Source organism: Thermobia domestica, chromosome 9 (assembly GCF_964235325.1).
Source record: "Thermobia domestica chromosome 9, izTheDome1.hap1.1, whole genome shotgun sequence".
NCBI classification, from domain to species: Eukaryota; Metazoa; Arthropoda; class Insecta; order Zygentoma; family Lepismatidae; genus Thermobia; species Thermobia domestica.
Window position 1 is genome coordinate 67,563,397 of NC_137462.1, and position 11,828 is coordinate 67,575,224.

Sequence of the window (11,828 nt, forward strand, 5' to 3'; positions counted from 1 at the left end):
GGGAATAAATTAGGTGAAAACGAAACACGTGGTTGTACTAAAATTTGGCAATTTCGTACCCATGAAAGGGAACGAGATGGACCACCCAAATTTATCATAATATATATTAGGGTCTTATACTATTATACCAAATGTTTAAATTGGGCAATTTCCAAAATAAAGAGGTGGGCCAAAGTACCCCTCCCGGGGTGCATCAATATACCCATGTCTTATAATAGGGAATGGACCAATATACATAACCATATAATCATATAAGGTAATAGGACCTCATCCAAGGGGATAAATTGAGCCAAAACAAACACGTGGTTGTACTAAAATTTGACAATTTTGTACCCCTAAAAGGGAACGAGGTGGACCACCCAAATTTATCATGATACATATTAGGGTCCAGTACTATAATACCAAATATATAAAATGAGCAATTTCCAAATTGAAGGGGTGGGCCAAGGTACCCCTCCCAAATTTTTAAAGGAGTGCACAAATGTACCTATGTCTTATGATAGGGAATAGACCCCTATACATGTAACCATATAAGGTAATAGGATCTCATCCAAGGGGATAACTTAGGTCAAAACCAAACACGTGGTACAACGTATTGCTTACGTTTATATTTTGGCAATTTTGTACCCCTAAAAGGGAACGAGGTGGACCACCCAAATTTATCATAATACATGTTAGGGTCCGGTACTATAATACCAAATGTTTAAATTGGACAATTTCCAAAATTTAAGGGGTGGGCCAAGGTACCCCTCCCAAATTTTTAAAGGAGTGCACAAATATACCCATATCTTATGAAAGGTAATGGACCCCTATACATGACCATATAACTATATAGGATAATAACACCTCATCAAAGGCGATAAAATCGACCAAAAACCAAACACGTGGTACTACGTATTGCTTACGTTTATATTTTTGGCAATTTTGTACCCCTAGAAGGGAACGAGGTGGACCACCCAAATTTATCATGATACATATTAGGGTCCTGTAGTATAATACCTAATGTTTAAATTGGGCAATTTCCAAAATTTAAGGGGTGGGCCAAGGTACCCTTCCCAAAAATTTAAAGGGGTGCACAAATGTACCCATGTCTTATGATAGATAATGGACCACTATACATGACCATATAACCATATAAGGTAATAGGACCTCATCCAAGGGGATAACTTATGTCGAAACCAAACACGTGGTACTACGTATTGCTTACGTTTTATATTTTGGTAATTTGATACCCCTAGAAGGGAACGAAGTGGACCATCCAAATGTATCATAATACATATTAGGGTCCTGTAGTATAATACCAAATATGTAAAATGAGCAATTTCCAAAATTTAAGGGGTGGGCAAAAGTACCCCTCCCAAATTTTTAAAGGATTGCACAAATATACCCATATCTTATGAAAGGTAATGGACCCCTATACATAACCATATAACTATATAGGATAATAACACCTCATCAAAGGGGATAAAATCGACCAAAAACCAAACACGTGGTACTACGTATTGCTTACGTTTATATTTTTGGCAATTTTGTACCCCTAGAAGGGAACGAGGTGGACCACCCAAATTTATCATGATACATATTAGGGTCCTGTACTATAATACCCAATGTTGAAATTGGTCAATTTCCAAAATTTAAGGGGTGGGCCAAGGTACCCCTCCCAAATTTTTCAAGGGGTGCACCAATATACCCATGTCTTATGAAAGGGAATGGACCCCTGTATACGCCTATATAACTATATAAGGTAATAACACCTCATCAAAGGGGATAAATTAGGTCAAAAACCCCCGAAATTTGAATTTTTGGCAATTTTTTACCCATGAAAGGGAACGACATAGACCCCCAATACTGATAGAGGTACATACTATGGTCCTACGCTACCACACCAAATTTTTAGATTTGGCAATTTCCAAAATTTAAGGGGGGTGGTCCTATGTACCCCTGCCAAAATTTAGGGGGTGGGCCATTGTACCCCTGCCAAAATTTAGAGGGGGTGGTCCTAGGTACCCCTAGGTCATTGACCCCGGGCCAAGGTCATTGACCTTTGACCTATGACGTCATAAAAATTTTTGCTGACTCGACTAGATATACGGGGACCACTACTACTCTTGCGTACACCACTGTTCTCATTTCACAAATCCCGACTGATCTCTGGGTTTCCCGCTCAATCTGCCAACGATAGGTTCCGTCACGTAGATAACACAACGTTCGACTACCTTGCCCGCCTTCGGCCTCAGTTGTTCGAAGTTCCTTTTTGACAAAGGTTGGTTCAACATTGAAAGATAGAACAAGTCCTACTCTCAATCGGATATCAGAATATTCGTTTTCAATGATTGACACATGCTCATTACTCAGACAATTCTTCCCATAATTATTCGTTATCCGAACAATTTATTGAAATACTGAATATTGTTGGAATATTTGAATAACGAATATTCGAAGATCCTATTATTCAAATATTCGACTGATGGATTATTCGAAGTTTTACAGCACTAGGTCAAACCTTGCCTAATCAGTTTATTGATAGACGCTTCACTGAATAACCACTTTGCTATAAGAAGTCCGCATATTTTTTTTCTCTTTTGGATCAAAAGATCGAATATAGGACTATTTCAAACATTTTCTTGTAGGCCTTATATCTGGAGTGTAGCCAAACCCAAACTATCACTTAACTCAGTATAATGTGTTTATTCCGCAGAAAATACGAAAACTCGATTTAGGGATAATTAAAAAAATTTGTGGTCCCTGATCCAGATCCAATATATTTCAATTAAAAATTTCTTGTACGCCCTATATGTGGAGAACTACGAGTACATGTAATTAGCCAAACCCACACTATCACTTAACTCAGTATGATGTGTTTATTCCGTAGGAAATAAGAAAACTCGATTTCGGGGCCGTTCAAAAATGTGTTTCCCCTGATCCAAAAACTAATTAACTACTTATTATTATTATTATTCCTAAAATTCTTGGCCAAGATCGCATTTTTGATCTACTTTTTTGGATCATTCCTAAAATTCTTGTTTCTCTCTCTGAAACTATTACACGTGCATTAAAAACAATGTAAGTTTAACATTGTTGAAAGTACAGTACGTGTATACAAGAGGTCTACAGCACACTACGTATAGTTTAACAGGCATGCAATAGTGCTTCTTTTCGCACAGAATCAAGGACTTACCTTGACTCGGCGAACGACCAACGCCAGCTGGGACAGATGAGTTGTTTACTAATGAAGGTCACTCTTCCAGCTCGAATCAGCCAAGAGAACAACACACTTTAACACGCTGCAACTAGAGGCCCACTGTCTTGAGTGTCTTTATTCTGACAGTCCAGTTTCAACCAACGTACTGTATGTTGAGATTAGCACTGGAATGGCTAAGAGGAGGAAGATGTTTTTTTTCTGTGTGGGCAGTGAGAAGTTAATTCCTCGCTATTCATACAACAATTGGTGTTAATAGCAGTGTTACCATCTCGAAATTACAGTGTTTCAATTTCCTGTGACCTCAAGCATAAAAAATTCATTTAAACATTTTTGTAAATATTTTCTGATGTTGTATAGTTCTTTTTTCAACTTGACAAAACGTTGTATGAACATAAAGGTAGATTTATATAAAATAGACATCGCGTTTAAAAGTATCTCAATGATCATAAAAATGAAATGAAAGCTTTAAGTTTTACGTCCGACGTTTATGCCGATTAGGCTAAAGAAGACGGTAATGGTGAGAAATGAAGGAAATGGTGGAATGAATAAAGTGGAAAGAAACGGAAGAACCCCGAGAAAACCCACGCACACAGTGTTTGTTCATCCAGAAAATTCACTTGGCGTGAGCAGGGATCGAACCAGGGATCCCATGCACCAGAAGTGAACGCTCTACCACTGAACCACTGGGCTCCTCAGTGATCATATAATAACATAAACAAACAGTTACTTTGTGTATTTCCAGCAGCCGAGTGATCCCGGATTCGAACCCCAGTAGAGCATTTACCTAAGTATACGTAGTTCGGATCATAAGTTAAAAATGCATGTTTACGTTAGAATTGCCAGAAGGGAACACACATTGCAAGGGAACACTCTAGTTCGATTTCAGACCATGTGATTAAATGATGGACAATGTCGTGTCCATGTGTTTTCTCGACATTCTTCCGTTTCCTCCCACGTCCATTCCCTTGTTTTATTATTTTATTCTTATTCTGCTTCCATGGCTTTTTTTTTATTTCGAATGTCTAAACCATGCCAACATAATCATTAGCGAAGTTAGGAACTGGTGTTAATCAAGTGAGATTCGTTTTTCATTCTAAAACTACTTTACATTTCTAACTTATGGAAATCCAATTTTCTAGACGTTAGATTTATCATCTCCGTTTTTAACAGCTAGATGAGAGTAGAAGTGAACCGTTTTCGGGCGAATGCTTAATCTACACTAAAACAAAATAAAATCATTTCTCGCTATTTCTTACCACTTTTGTCCATGAAGATAGAAACGAGGAGCTTTCAGATCAATACGTGACATTTTAAAAAAGAAAATTGCAGAATAAAGTTAAAGGAATGGAAACTGCATTTAATTTTCCACACAATCCTTGCTACAGTTATACAGGATGGCGTATATGTAACGCATGGGTTGCAGTGCGCCACCAATTTATTGTTTGATTACTAATTATTGTTTTTGTTTTTTGCAGATTTCTGAAGTAAAGTTGGGAGATTCAATCATGGGGAGATTGAGTCCTGAACAGCGCACGAAACTGGTACAACTGTACTTCAAAAACCAAAGATCCATTATCCTCATTCACAGGACGCCACTTCGAAGAACTGTACTATGAAAATCAAAGATCAGTTATTCTCATTCAGAGGATGTCACTTCAAAGTGCGGCTAAAAACATAACATAGACCTCAGCAGTCCAGGAGGATTTCGCGACAAATATTCTTACATTAATGTTTATTTATCTGTATATAGAAGATACTGTCTTTAAAACGGGAATTTTCAAAAACGCTGTGGTTTGGGTGCTTATTTTAAATGGATAATTTATATACCAAGTTTTATCTTCCTAAGTTGACAGAATGGCGATATACTGAATTATTACCAAAACTTTTTGATTCCCGTTCTCCTCCCTTAGAATACGCATCTTAATCAAAGTGACATTATAAAAAGCTATGGTAAAATAGTGGTCATGCGTAGTATCAAAAAGCAGTGGCGAAGCGTGCCGTACAAAAGTGGGTAGACAGACACACACACACACTATATATATATATATATATATATATATATATATATATATATATATATATATATATATATATATATATATGACTATCTCTAAAGAGGATATGGGGAAGTAATGCTCCCATGGCCCCCATTTCTAGCAAATGTGGTACCATTCGGGAATCTATACTTCTGAAAAAAAAAAATGTCATACACCAAATTTAACTAATTATGAAATTCAAAGTTAACATATATTGCAAAGAATATTGAAAACTGAAACATTAACACAGTGCTATATTTATGAATTATCAGAGATTATCTTATTTGATGTAGTGATTAGTGTACATCAACATCCTTTATACAATACGAAATATCAGAACTAAAAGTGGAAGTAAAAAAACAATACCTTATACCACAGTCTTGTAAATTAGCTTCATACCCTGTTCTTCATTTCGGAGGAAATATTAATAGCTCTTTCTTTGAATTCAGATACCCTACAAGGCTTCCACACAATTTCTTTATTGTAAGCGTCCGTAATTCAGAAAGTCTTTCATATGTCATGTTGTTCGTTAAGTACGATTTCACTCTTTCAGGGTTCATTAAATGTTCATAAGAAACTGATGTTGATGGAATGCCATACCTCAATACCATATTTAGTAGCTTTGAAGTTCATTACTGAGAATATATTTCAAGAATTCAGGAACAGAAATGTGTTTGTTACTATCGGAATATAAGTTGATAAGTTCATTCTTAAGTTGATCTGAGCAAGAAGTATTAGGAAAGGTGGATATCAAGTCATTCAGTTTGTCCTGTGGAAACATTTGTTGATACATACTAAATTTTCTATAATTTATTAGTCCTGCAATGACCAAACTTTTATATTTTTCAAATCTATTTTTCATCTGCCCAATTATTGAGGGAAGAATTATAAATAAAACTCTTGCTTTTGAGATGACATGTTCCTGGGCAAAGAGCAGAAATTTCATTTTCAATTTGCTGTACAGTATTATCACATCTTGAGGATTCTAAGATTCTTACTTTTGTTAAAATTTCGCTTACGCACAAATTTATATAAGAACACTAAAATAAAGATTGTTCTATGCAAACAAAGGAAGAATAAAAATTGTGGAATTTTAAAAATATTGTTTAACCCAATCGCAAATTGAATTGACTTGGGATATCAGTCATCAGCTGCTATAATTTGCTCAGTTGCATTACAAACCTCACTATAGTGTATTTTGATTGTCTGTTCTGTTCGTTAATAGCAGTTCCACTGTGTAGGAGATGGATGAGGTAGTTGGAAGCCTTAACACTTCATTTTTTTTAAAAAAAACTTCAATGTAATTTACACAATGAAGATTTGTTTTTGCTGCATGAAAAAGAATTAAATTAAGTTGATGAGCATAGCTAAAATAGCTAATGGGTAAGATTTTTGAATAATTGCTCCCCCCTCTGTGTGTGACACTTCAGCCGTTATAGATATGTTTGAGTGATAAGTTTTGACCTCGACATGTTCCAGTCTCCTAATAGAGTACTAATTAGCTGTTTCAGGCGCGCTCCAGAAATGCTTGCTTGGAGGTGTCCATGTACTGTATATTCAGAAGGATTCAATACGTCTATATAATATTGAACCGGTCTTATTCTGCATCCGTAAAGACAATAAGTAATTCTTAATTACTGCAATCTATAATTTGCGAAAAATATAGAACTAGATTACTTTTATAAAAAAAGAAAAAGTACGTATGAGATGTAAAATAAAATCTTTAGGCTACACCAATCATTTCTCAGTTAAACTGGATTAGTTTTGTTAAGAAAATCTATAGAAGTTAATCGAGTTAAGAAATTTTGTGGGGTCTGGGCCCGGTGGAAGTCCTCGTGAGTGCGCCCCTGGCTCTTTCATTTGTAGAAACATCATAAAATCCTAAAAATATTTCTTCAACTTGTCATTTAGACAACAGCGAGAAATTATGCTCATTCGAGACTTAACTGACACGTCTGTTGTTTCGTCTGCCTGAATAGACATAAACTGTACATTTTCAATTTCATTTCTTACGTGTTCCTAAATTGCAGTCGTTTCTGCTTGAATCAAATCATTCTGAATGCGTCTAGAAGTTCCTTTGAACACGTTTTCAGATCGTAAATGATCGTCATGAATTATTCCTAAACAGGTAACTAGTCCAAATTTGTTATCCCTTTATTTACAGACTTTAATTCCTTCCTGTAACCTCTAAATGAAAATTCTTGCACAGTCAAAGCAAACAATGTCAATTAATCTGCTCACAATTCTTCTGTTCTTTGAAAGGAGTTCTTCAGATTAATTGCTTTCAATCTAAACCCCTCTGATAACACATTCTATGTCAACCTGGATAACTTCCTGCACACCTTATGTGGGATTCAGACGCTGTAGGTTTCTTTGCTTTATTCTCGAAATTACTTCTATCACAATCCCGCAGAGCCATTCGTATTTGGCGTACCAGGAATTTCGAAACTTATGAATGTACTTTACATCTTGTTGGCTCAAATCAGATGTAGTATCTTTATTTCTTGCTTTAACTTCGGCTTTTGCTCAAAGGACAACTCTGAGAAATTACTATGCAGCAAATAAGCTTCAGAATTGAAATTGGGTTTATCAAATCCGATTCAATGACCAGACATTTAAACACCACCACCATTTAACAAAATAATTTATAAACACACACACAGTGAGAGAGTGAGAGAGAGAGAGAGAAAGACAGACAGACAGACAGAAAGAAAGAAAGAAAGACAGAAAGAAAGAAAGAAAGAAAGAAAGAAAGAAAGAAAGAAAGAAAGAAAGAAAGAAAGAAAGAAAGAAAGAAAGAAAAGCTAGGCGTTATAATCTTGCTTGAACTTCGCATTGTCACTCTCGCGGAAAACATGGAAGTGATAGAATTGCCAATACATCTCAACTTTTGGTTAGGGGGGGTCTTTTTTTTTTTTTTTTATTATTCTGATGTTGGAGACACATAGGGTCAAAATGTATATATTAATGCTCTTCAAGGGAACGTTATAACAATTTAACATTTTATAGAGGGAGCTCGAAAGATGGTTTAAAATAAAAACAAATAAGAAGAAATTGCGATCTATTTCTGTCACTTACAAATCCAGCTTAAAATAAACAATATAGGCAGCCCTCTAAACATAGACAGAACAGCAAACGTCTTTTCACAGGTACTACTACACAGCGAGTCTTTGGACTTTAATTTAGCTGTGACTTATGTAGTTTCATCCCAGGAAACAAAACAAAACAAAACAAAAATACAGGAAATTCTAAGTTCAAAAGCTTTATATTACAAAATTTTAAGTTAGTAATTCAGACTTATTACATATAAAATTGTAAAGGGTAGACGCTGTCTATCCTGTCTCCCCTCAAGCCTCGCCACTGTCAAAAAACATCAAAATTTCTGTAGAGATGTAAGATGAGATCGTGCATAAACATCGTTACATTAACTTTTATACATAAAGAATATGTCCCTTTGCTCTCCTTACAATGGGAATTTTCAAGAACACTGGAAAATAATTCCGCTTATTTTAAATGTAAAATTTGTATACAAAGTTTCATCTTCCTAAGTTAAGAAAATCATGAGATACTAAATTTTTGCACAGATTTTAAACTCCCTGCTGCTTCCCTTAATCAAAGTAGCACGATGAAAACCCAAGTTAGTCTATGGTCGAATCATATACCAAAAATCATCAAAATCGGGGCCCAGTAGTTCAGAAGGAGTTGAGGGACAAACATCGTTACTCATTTGTATCTATCTATCTACCCTCTCTCTCTCTCTCTCTCTCTCTCTCTCTCTCTCTCTATATATATATATATATATATATATATATATATATATATATATATATATATATTGTACTATGTGGCAACGTCGGAAATAAAGAATCTTAGATTAGATCTAGCAATCTATCAAATAGTTATATCGACTCTCTCCAGATGACAGCTAAGATCGATATTGATTAACATTAGCATCATTTCAACAATCGATTCAACTGCTTGTTGTGTTTGTAGAGTAATGCTAATGGCTCCAAGTTAATCTGCGACATTACTACATTGTGAAATTTTCATCCCCCATAGCGGCTGAAGGAGGCCCCGGCGTGGCGGGCATAGCATCATACAACATTTTTGCTTTATTTTGGCCTGTAAAATAATGCTCTGCTGTCTGTGGGCGCCATTTTTAGGAGGACACCACTATATCATGATGACCATACAAGGTGACCAGAACTTTTACTTTCAAAAACGGGACGCATACGAATCGACGACGGGGAGGGGGGGGTTCCAACTTCAACACTCAGAATTCCTACTCAATTCCCACTTGAACCACAGAACACTCAATTTTCATTTGATTATTCAGAAGTTCTAGGCATGGCTGAACCTTCCCAAGAGTGTAGAATTAGCATTGACCATTTACATTTTGAATAATAATTACGGGACACTTGGGTCATGTTTGCTTAAAAACGGGACATTTAGGTGTCCCGTTTGAGAATCAGAAAAAAACGGGACAACGGTTGAAAAGAAGGGACTGTCCCGGCTAAAACAGGACGTCTGGTCACCTTGCATTTGACTTTTCTCTGTTGAGTTTCTAAATGACATTGCAAGAGATCACTTGCTTTTTTTTTCTTTTCATCTCTTTTTTTTTTCAAGTAGATTCTATAGGCTATAAGTACTATTAAATTAAATTCAGAGTTAACAGAAGACTAAAAACAGGAGATGAACGTAATTCTCACCTGCGACTAATGACTAGTTAAAACATGTGATTGATAGAGCTATAAATAATAATTTCAAAGGACAAAGTAGAATAAAGAAGAGTTAGTATTGACACTTAGGTTTGCCTATCAGTTTAGAGTTGAAGCTGCTTGAAAAGATGTCGTGAAGGTGATGTCTCGCCTCGAAAAGTGTATTTGTCTATTTGAAGAATTATGACTCGTCATGAAAATTCTGTTTCGCCTCGTCTCACCACGTGAACATAACTGATACTATTTATTATTTTTCGATTAAAGGATTTGAACCTTATTCTAGTTGTTGCATTATAAAACTACAAACCATTCTTTGGCGTGGATACTCAATTTTCAGCGAACTTAAAGAGTTCGTACTGAATTATCTGTCTCTGTGTGTGGCTGTCTGTCCGTCTGTCTGTTATTTGCGATTGTTTCAGTTTTGAGCCCTCCATTCGATAAAGCATCAAAAACTGTCTGAGAAAGTGATGAAGTTTCCGCGTCACTCTTACCGTTCCCGAGATATTGGGCAAAAAATGGCCGATTTCCGGAAATTTTAGGAGCTATATTTCGGGAACCGTAATTTATAGGGAGATGATATTGGTCTTGTTTAATACTAAGAGGATTATGACCATTTTGATACCAAATAGTAACCGGTGGCCACTGGCTAACTGACACCGTTCCCTAGATATTGTCCAAAAAAGTTCGAATTTCGGGAGATTTAGCACCTACAAGTCAGTACATATTTTAGTTCATTCCCTTAACTACTGTGCAATGACACATTACATATTATAAATATTATACTTTAAGATAGATTTATATTTCAGGTACAACACAAGACACTGATTCATTTGATTATGTATTCTGATATCGGAAAAGAAAACAAATAAAAAAATATTTGATTCGTTTTACAATGAGCATACAAGATGGCACTTGCTGTTAGATCTTACTAGAAGTGTTCAGTTTTATGAAATGTATATTTGCACGTGTAAAGTATTTCAAAGTAACGATCATATTAGGAAATAGATATATTATTTGACCGTTTTTCGTGTTATGTTTTACATTATCTTTAAAAATTAATGTACATTTAAGGAAATAGATATTGAGAAGAAACTTGCGCAGAACGCCATAATGCGTTGTACGTTTACTGTGGTAGTCACAATAAGAAAATTCCTGGATTCTAGCGTTGCAGTTCGAGAAGCGGAACTTAGCTGTAAATTCCGGTAAGGGTCGAAAATCAATTCTACAGGCAGAATTCCATGATTACTTCCTTTATTATCTGACATCAGTAAACACTCGACACTATTTAGCAACGCCGCACTATTCAAGCAGTGTTTGGCATAGCACCGAGAACACCTAGTGATCCGCCTTAAGGAGCCATATCTCGGGAACCGTAAGTCATAGAGAGAAGACATTTTACGAATTTTGGGGGGAAACATAAGAAGGAATGGATAAAAAGATTTACTTTTACATGTAGGAACAATCACAGTTATCCTTCCCGCTCCATCTCTCCATTCTTGTTAAGTTTGTTCTGGCAATGCTCTTGGGCATTCTCAACTGGTTTATTCCTAAAAACATTAATTTTTAGAGAAAGGAATTTAGCGTCTTTATGCGAGTGCGACGTTATGAAGGACGGGATTTACTCTTAAAGTGGACTGAGAATCACTGGCGGGGCTTGAACCGGTGCAGTTGGCGAAATCATAGATCATCATTCAAGATAAATCCTCACAGTATAGGCCTTTCCCACCACACTTTCTAACCTTCGAGAGAGCTCAATTACAGGACACACACCAGCAGCTCTGGGAGAAATTCTTATATTATTATTATTATTATTATTATTATTATTATTATTATTATTATTATTATTATTATTATTATTATTATTATTATGTT

The 11,828-nt window shown here is 35.7% G+C and overlaps 1 protein-coding gene across 1 annotated transcript in view; it reads right to left on the reverse strand.

Moving 5' to 3' along the window:
* Positions 1-3,308, reverse strand: part of LOC145660862 (phospholipid-transporting ATPase ABCA3-like) — a 157,083-nt gene extending 153,775 nt beyond the window's left edge. Inside the window, exon 1 of the mRNA XM_081726288.1 lies at positions 3,179-3,308. The gene's annotated coding sequence lies outside the window, so the exon portion shown is untranslated. The remainder of the gene's footprint in view (positions 1-3,178) is intronic.
* Between the last annotated feature and the right edge of the window lie 8,520 nt (positions 3,309-11,828).